General features: G+C 45.6%; 1 long non-coding RNA gene across 2 annotated transcripts; it reads left to right on the top strand.

The window, feature by feature from the left end:
* The first annotated feature begins 2,295 nt into the window (after positions 1 to 2,295).
* On the top strand, positions 2,296 to 5,658 carry LOC309856563. 2 transcript variants are annotated; one of them, XR_014307275.1, is made up of 3 exons: positions 2,296 to 2,502; positions 3,503 to 3,630; positions 5,434 to 5,658. It is a non-coding gene; the product is annotated as an uncharacterized lncRNA (long non-coding RNA). The 2 variants fall into 2 exon arrangements; XR_014307276.1 differs by lacking the exon at positions 2,296 to 2,502 and having other exon boundaries at positions 3,424 to 3,630.
* Positions 5,659 to 8,599: the final 2,941 nt, after the last annotated feature.

Raw genomic sequence — 8,599 nt, 5'->3', positions numbered from 1 at the left:
TAAGATAGACATGTCTTTAAAGTTACAGCAGTAAATGTGGAACTTCAATCAAAGTTTACTGAAGGTCAAATAAGCTCATACTATTTGTTAAAATCTGTTAACAAAGAAATAACTGAACTGATGATTAATTGTCTGTCTCAAAGTTTTAATGGGTAATTGTTAAAGTAACTTTCAAAGTCTTTGGTAACCTGAAACTTTAAAGTTTTGGTTGAATGAAAAATGGAATTAAATTTGTTGGACATCTAGGTCTTAGCCAAATGGGATAAAATGCTAAAGCATTGAGTACTTGATGTAGGTTTATGCTTTTGACTTCTTACTGCAATTCTGTTGCAACTGTTCACAATTGGTTAATACTTAGCCATCACTAGAAACTGAAATGTTTCTAAGAATAGAAAATTCTGCTAACTGTAACTAAGACCGATGGAAGTAAGGGAAATAACCCTATATGTAAAAAAGTAGGAGATACATTTGAAAGATAAGGAATGGGAATACATTTTGTTAAAGAGAAGGTAATTTTGTCCTAAATGAGACGGTTGTTTGAAAAGAAATGGCTTGGGACAAAACCTGGATACAAAAGAAAGTTGTAAAAGGTTTGTGAAGGGAAATTTTTAGGAAAAAAAAAAATCTAGGTATGGTCAGGACAGACTACCAAAAGAAAAACACCATAAGGTTTTTATTAAAAGTTTTAGTGTTGTCTGAAAAACCAGAGGAAAGACAGTTGACTGATAATAAGTTTAAAAAAAAAAACTGTACACACAAAAAAAAGGGCCTAAGAGAGTAAATAGTTTTGTCTTAAAGTAAAAATATCTGGTTGCACAAGAACAAGAAAGGAGATAATAAAAACTAAACTTGAGGGTATATAGTGAGTCGTAGAAGGCTTGGGGAAAGTGACTTTTATTTGCTTTGGTTTATAGGTTTGAAAGGAAACAATGAAATATGTTAAAAATTTGACCATATTAGATCAGTTTTGATTGATGTATTCACAAGAAGGGAAGAAAGACTAAGAAATCTTTTCCTGTAAAATCTTTCTGTTCAAATGAGGCATGGTATTTAAGGAAGGAAGACTAAAGCCCTGTGTCATGGCACAATCTATATTGGTGATCCATTCAAGTAAATGTTAAAATCAGAGGGCAGTAATTCTTGCCTTTGCCAGTCAGTCAGCCCCAGATATAAGGAAGAAACTTCAGAAAATTGAAGGATTTGAAGGGAAGAATCTGACTGAGTTAGTGGGAATAGCAGAAAAGGTGTTTAACAACAGGGATACACAAGAAGATGAAAAACAGACTAAAAAAATAGTTAAAATTTTGGCATTGCATGAGGCAGAAAGGAGACAGGGGAAAAAAAAATCAGTGGAAAAGAAAAAGGCAGGTAGGAGATGGTCAATGAAAGAAAAGCCTAAACACAGAGAAAGCAGGTGGGAAGGCTTAGATTCAGATCAGTGTGCTTACTGCAAGGAAAAAGGACACTGGGCAGGAGAGTGCCCTAAGAAAAAAACGGCAATGCTGGCCACCAAAGACTGAAGGGGCCATAGTTCGGAGCCCCTCCCCGAACCTCAGGTTAAAATTGAAGTGGAGGGGAAATCAATTGAATTTTTGGTGGACACGGGAGCCCAATTTTCATCATTACTAAAGCCTGTGGGAAAACTATCTGGAGAGGAAGTCTGGGTACAAGGGGCAAATGGCACAGAAAGACAGAAATGGACAACAGAAAGCACTTTAAATTTGGCCTCAGGAGTAGTCAACCATCGATTCTTGGTCCTCCCTAATGCCCCGTATAACCTGATGGGAAGAGATCTCCTCCACAAACTACGGGCTGGCATTCAGTTCTTTGGAGGAGACATGACTGTGACTTTGGGACAACCCACTGTGCAGATGCTTGTGGTAGCAGTAGATGAGCATCTCCTTTACAAGCCAGTCTCAAAACCAGAGGAGATAAGGGAGGGAAGCCTTCTCCAAACCCTACAGTTCGAATTTCCCAAAGTCTGGGCAGAAGGGAGGCCCTCTGGCCTGGCCAAGGGACGGCCTCCAGTAATGGTACAGTTAAAAGCAGCTGTGGCCGTTCGAGACCGGCAGTACTCCCTCCCCTGTAGAGCAAAGGGATCAGAAAACATATTAACCACCCACGAGGAGACAGGATCCTAGTTCCTTGCAAGTCTCCATCGAACACACCTTTCCTGCCGATCAAAAAGGCTGAAACTGGGGAGTACTGACCCGTTCAGGACTTGCGGGAAGTTAACAAATGGGTTGAAGATATCCACCCGACGGTGCCCAACCCCTATACCCTACTCTCCCTCCTAGGCCCCATAAGAACTGTGTATACGGTTTTAGATCTCAAGGATGCATTTTTCTGCATACCTTTTGGCAAGGGAGTCTCAACCCCTCTTTGCTTTTGAGTGGTCTGACACACAGGAAGGGTTCCAGGGCCAGCTCACCTGGACGAGACTTCCCCAAGGATTCAAAAATTCACCCACCATCTTCGACGAGACCCTACATGAGGATTTGCGTGAGTACAGAATCGCCAATCTGGGAGTCACTCTGTTACAATATGTTGATGACTTGCTAATAGCCGTTGAGGACTATCAGTCATGAGAACTATGAGTCATGAGTAGGGAAGGGGGGGATGAAAACTCTCTTACAGACTCTGCAGGAAATAAAGGTATGGGTGTCAGCAAAGAAAGCACAGCTTTGTCAGAGCCACGCCCCTTATTTAGGCTTTGATCTCCACGGAAAGAGGTGATCACCCAATACCCCTGCCCCACCATGCCCCAACAAGTGAGGGAGTTTCTTGGGACAGTGGGCTACTGCAGACTGTGGATACCATGGTTCGTGGAGATTGCCTGACTCCTCTACGAACTGATTAAGGGAGGACTCACTACGGTAGAGTGGACAGCTGAAGCAGAAGGAGCATTTCAAAAATTACAAACAGCCTTACTGAGTGCCCCAGCACCTGGCCATCCCAGATGTTACCAAGCCCTTCCACTTGTATGTAGATAAAAAGGCAGGGGTGGCCAAAGGAGTTTTGACTCAGACTCTGGGGCCTTAGCAAAGGCCAGTAGCCTATCTTAGCCAAAAAACTAGATCCAGTAGGGGCTGGGTTCCCCCCTTGCCTCCGCATAATTGCTGCCACGGCCCTCCTGGTCAAGGATGCAAGTAAATCAACTTTGGGTCAAAATCTCATCTTGACCACTACTCACGCTATCGAAGGCCTCCTCCGGACCCCACCAGACTGGTGGATGACAAATGCCTGAGTGACAGGGTATCAAGCCCTCCTCCTCAATGAACCGAAAGTGATTTTCAGGCCCCTGGCAGTGCTAAATCCAGCCAGAAAAGCTAGCTGACCACCCACACGACTGCAGGGAGGTCCTAACCCAGATACAGAAATAAGGCCTGACCTCAGAGACACTCCCCTCTTGGATGTGGAGATGACTCTGTTCACAGATGGAAGTAGCTACATGGCCGATGGAAAGAGGTATGCGGGGACTGCGGTGGTTTCTCCTGAACAGGAGCTCTGGAAGGTGGCCCTGCCACACAGAACCTTGGCACAAAAAGTGGAGCTGATTGCACTCACCAAGGCACTGCAGATGGCCAAGGGTAAGACCGCCAACATCTATACGGACAGCAGGTACAGCAGGTACACCTTTGCTACTCTCCATATACATGGGGCTATTTATAAAAAAAAAAAAAAAGGGAGCCTATTAATAGGAGAAGGAAAAGAAATTAAGAAAAAAATCAGAAAAGAAATATTGGCTCTCCTCCAGGCTATTTGGGACCCAAAAGAGGTGGCCATTATGCATTGCCTGGGGCACCAAAAGGGGACTAATCTGGTTTCAAAAGGAAACCAATTAGCAGATCCAACAGCAAAGGAAACAGCTAGGGAAACGGCTCAAGAACTGGTTACACTCCCAGCTCCAGCCCTACCAGAAAAACCAGATTATTCAGAGGAAGGTTTAAAATATTTAGAAAAATGGACTAAATTAGACTATCAAGGGGATCAGGCTAAGACTAGGGCAGGAAGTTAATTCTTCCTCGAAGACTAGGAAAAAAAATTAGTAAGCCAAATACATCAGGGCACTCATTTAGGGACACGCAAGCTTAAGGGGCTCGTGGGTCAACAGTCCCAGGTTTCTAAATTAGGGCGTATAGCTCAGGTAGTGGTTGATAGATGTGCTTAATGTCAGGCGGTAAAAGCAGGAGGAACTAGGATGGGAAGAGGAAAAAGAGAAAGAGGAAGGGAACCAGGAATTTATTGGGAAGTAGATTTTACAGAGATGAAACAGGGAAAGTATGGACACAAGTATATGTTAGTTTTTGTGGATACTTTTTCACGCTGGGTGGAGGCTTTTTCTGCCAAACATAAAACAGCAGGAATGGTAGCCAAAAAGCTACTAGAGGAAATAATTCCTAGGTTTGGGTTGCCTCTCGTGATTGGGTCAGACAACGGTCCTGCATTTGTGAGTTCAGTCTCACAGGTGTTGGCCAAGGCCATGGGCACTAACTGGAAACTACACTGTGCCTACGGGCCCCAGAACTCTGGACAAATAAAAAAATGAACCGGACTCTTGAAGAGACCTTGACAAAGTTAATTCTGGAGACTGGCGATGGAGGGGTGGACCTTCTGCCCTTCGCCCTCCTTAGGGTGCGATATACACCCTACTTAAACAAGGTTACCCCACTTAAAATAATGTCCAGGAGACCCCCCCGCCTCTCTGCCCATGGCTACAAGAGGTTGCCCTAACAGAAATGACCGATCAGTCTGTACTCCAGTCACTGCAGGCGCTACAGTCTGTCTTAAAAAGAGCCCCCGCAGGGATCCAAGCTGCCTACACTGAGACGGAGACGGAAGTGGAACCATATCCATACCAAACCAGAGACTTGGTTTGGATATGCCATCACCAGGTGGAAAACTTGGAACCTCGTTAGAAGGAACCGTTTACTGTCATCCTACGGAGGACCCGAGGGATTCCAACATCTTACTGCAGGAATAAAATGGACGAAGTGTGCGGTTCCCATCCTAATTCCAGCACTAGTTTTGGCAGGGATAACAAGGTCCACAAAAATAAACCGCAGCTTTAATAAAGGAGGACTTAACATACTATTCCTAAAAAAAAAAAAAAAAAAAAAAAAAAAAAAAAAGGGAGGGGCTCTGCGTAGCCCTAGGAAAGAAATACTGATTCTGGGTATTCACGCCCTAATATCATTTGTACAAAAAAAGAAATTGGGGCGATAAAAATGTTAGTCCTACAAACTCAATATAACACCTTACAACAGGAAAACATAAAACTGGCTAAAAAGTCAAAAAAATTGACTAATCTCCAAAGAAAAGGGGCGAATGTTAGGGCCAATTTAATGTTAAAACCTGTTTAACTGTTAGGGCCTGCTTAGCCAGAGCAACTCCATATTGCCTAGGTAGCCATGTTGTTGTTTACATCCACAGACTTCATTCCGGGAATAAACGCCTCAGTAGTTCCTGGTATGGTTCCGGGTATCGATTCCAGGAGTAAACGCCTTAACAATAGAAGCCACGTACCTTGGGTCTGCGGTTATGCCCTATAAAACCAGACTGTGAGATCAGGAGGGGGTTGCTCTCTTCGGAGGCGGCCCTGGCCGGTCAGTCTGACTTCTAATGCTTGGCATAGAATAAAGCTCTACATAACTTTCACTTCGTCTCAGTCTCGTTCCTTTGATAACGGACCCCAACAACCCGGACACGCGGTCCTCACTCCTAACTCAGGAAACCAGCTGGCCCTCCTGTGTGGCTAATGCTGGAAACCAGATGTCCCCCACCTCCTCTCCCCCCATCCCAGGCCACTCAGCAGGGAGTGCTGGGTTTGTTTTCCTCCAAAGGGTCTTCCTCACCCCCTGACTTCCCTCCTCACTTCCACCACCCTAGACCAGGCCTCCTCACCTCCCTCTGCTTCAGTGTGAGGCCCCGAGGGAGCTGGGTGACCCATCTCCAGGCATCCCCCATCCATCCCGAGTGCCACCACCACAGTAGTCCCTTCATATGATGCTTAGTGCATGCATACTGACAAGGCAGTTTTCGTTCAAACAAAAACTGAAACGTCTGTGACTTCTTGCTGCCCTCGGCACATGCTGACTCCTCTGCCTCATTTTCAAGGTTCCCCATAAGTGGGCCCCGATCTCCCTGCTTTCAAACACATGCTTGTATCTCAAGTATTTGCCATTCTGCAATTCTTTCCTGCTTTTCCTGTGAGAACTGCAGAGAACGCTCAGCACATAATGACCCTGTCCAAATCCTCGCACTAAGACTTAACCCTGCTATAGGTTCTGGAAGCCCAACCTTGCATCCTTGTGTTGAGCCCGCCCCCTTTTGAGTTCCCATCTGAAAAAACTCAAAGAATGTATTGTTTGTTCCAACCAGGACCTGAAGATAGATCTCTGACTGGCCTCTTTCTTAGAGCTTTTACTAAAATAAGCTTACAACTATGAATTTTTCCTCTGTTTCTTTGAGATGTATACCTATCTCCTACAACCCAGGAGTGTCTTTCTCAAGGACCTGAAAGCCTTTCCTCTGAAATGCAGTCATCAGGAAGGACAGGACCTCTATGTGCTGGTCCCTGTGGGAGGACAGGATCCTAACTTCGTGACTGCCAGTCAGCAGATGCAGCTGGGCTAATCATCATTACACTGACCCACGTACACCCACTTCATGAAAGTTTTCATTTCCCTGCCTCAGCTTGGGCCTCCCCATCCATGCCCCCCCTCCCTGCTCTCTCCCCCTTGCTTTAAAAACACTGGTCAGGGAGCTCTGGGTGGCGCTGTGGATTGAGCAGCTGGCTGTTGGTTTCAGCTCGGGTCATGATCCTGGGGTCATGGGATCGGAGCCTCAGGAGTCTGCTTAAGGATTCTCATTCTCTCCCTCTATCCCAACCCCACTTGCACTCTCTCTTTCTAAAACAAATACATTTTTTTTTTAAGATTTTATTTATTTATTTGACAGAGAGAGATGACAAACAGGCAGAGAGGCAGGCAGAGAGACAGGAGGAAGCAGGCTCCCCGCTGAGCAGAGAGCCTGATGTGGGGCTCGATCCCAGGACCCTGAGATCATGACTGGAGCCGAAGGCAGCGGCTTAACCCACTGGGCCACCCAGGTGCCCTAAAACAAATACATTTAAAAAAATTAAAAGAATATGAAAACTGTCAGCTCTGCACAAATCAGAATAGGCTCAGCTCTTTCCCCTGCTGACCATATTTACTAGATAAAATCTGTTTCCACTGCTTTAACTAAGGTCTCACTTCATCTTTGACACTGGAAAAAATGATCCCACCTCCTCCTGAGGCCACCTAGATCCCGCTGATCCTCCGGCTCTCCTGAAATCCCGTGACTCATCCAAGCCCTGCAGATCTCTGCTCCCAGGGACAGCACCAAGGTGGAAGACAGTATTGCCAGACACTATTGTGAGGACGTACATAGAAAGCACTCTAATACAGGAGGAACTGAAATCCTGGAAACTGTGGTGGTTTAATGTCAATCAAAATGCAGGCCTCATTACTTTCATTACACTTTCAGTGAACACAGTTGGTTTTGCATGTATTTTAAGATTAGACTCAACAAAGAAATGAGTTACCAGCAGGGGTGAGGTGGAATGAATGGGAGGTGACTGTAGTAAACCAGCTCAGTCCAGAAATTGTTGAAAACCTCTCTTGAGAAGAAGTGTTTTTTGAATAGTTGGGAAGCACAGCTCCCAGACTTGGGGAGGGGCCTGCCCCCTGCTTTCCACTATTCCTTTTACTCTCCTCTTCTCTTCTTTATCCCTTTGACTACTCTTGCCTATTTTAAAAAAAAAAAAAAAAAAAAAAAGGACATAAATCTCTCTCTAGTGCAAACATGAACACAAGTGATATTCCAAATACCTGCCTATTTCCTCTAAACTGTTCTTTGTCCTGTTCTCTCCTATGCTCTTTCCTGTTTCCTCTTCCCAGCAAGACTCTGAAGTCATCTGTAATTTTTCCATCCCCTAGATAACAGTACATTGACGTTCACCCCCAGTCTGCAGATGAAGTCATGAACTCAGAGTGCAGGGAGGGTGGCTGAGTTGCACAGCCAACCTGGCCCCCAGCGGGGGTGGCTCTGGGGCTTGCAGCCTGGGGCCTGGTCCACACAAAGGAAGCTGCAGGCACAGCATTCTGGCGGGCTAGTTCCTGAGCTCACAGGCATTATCTGGCTCCTCTGTTCCCTGGCAGGCCCAGTATTTTCTCTCCAGCTCCGGCAGGCCTGTGGGTTTCTCTGTGGTCCCCTCCCCACCTTTATAAGCCTGAAGGCTCTGTGTGAAACGGAAGAGGGGAGTCCATGAGTGTGCGGGGTGCCCACCGGCAAAGCCGGTGCTGGCAGGCATCGCTGTTTGGTTCTGATTCGTGAATTTAGACCATGGAAGGGCCTTTTGCTTCTGGTTGGGCAATGCTGCCTAGGGACTATGTTCGATTTGGAGGAGTTTGGGGGTTCTTTTGTTATAAAAGAGAAGCTGTCACCAGCTAGATCCCAAGACCTGACCTTTACTGTCTGCCTGCTTGCACTCACCTACCTTTGTCCCACGTTTATCCTTAAACTCTTCCTTCTAGCTAATCTCTTAACAGCGCAA

Source organism: Mustela nivalis, assembly GCF_964662115.1.
Source record: "Mustela nivalis genome assembly, chromosome: 1".
In the NCBI taxonomy this organism is placed as follows: domain Eukaryota; kingdom Metazoa; phylum Chordata; class Mammalia; order Carnivora; family Mustelidae; genus Mustela; species Mustela nivalis.
Note: the sequence above shows the minus strand (reverse complement) of the source record. Positions and strands in the feature narration are given on the sequence as shown.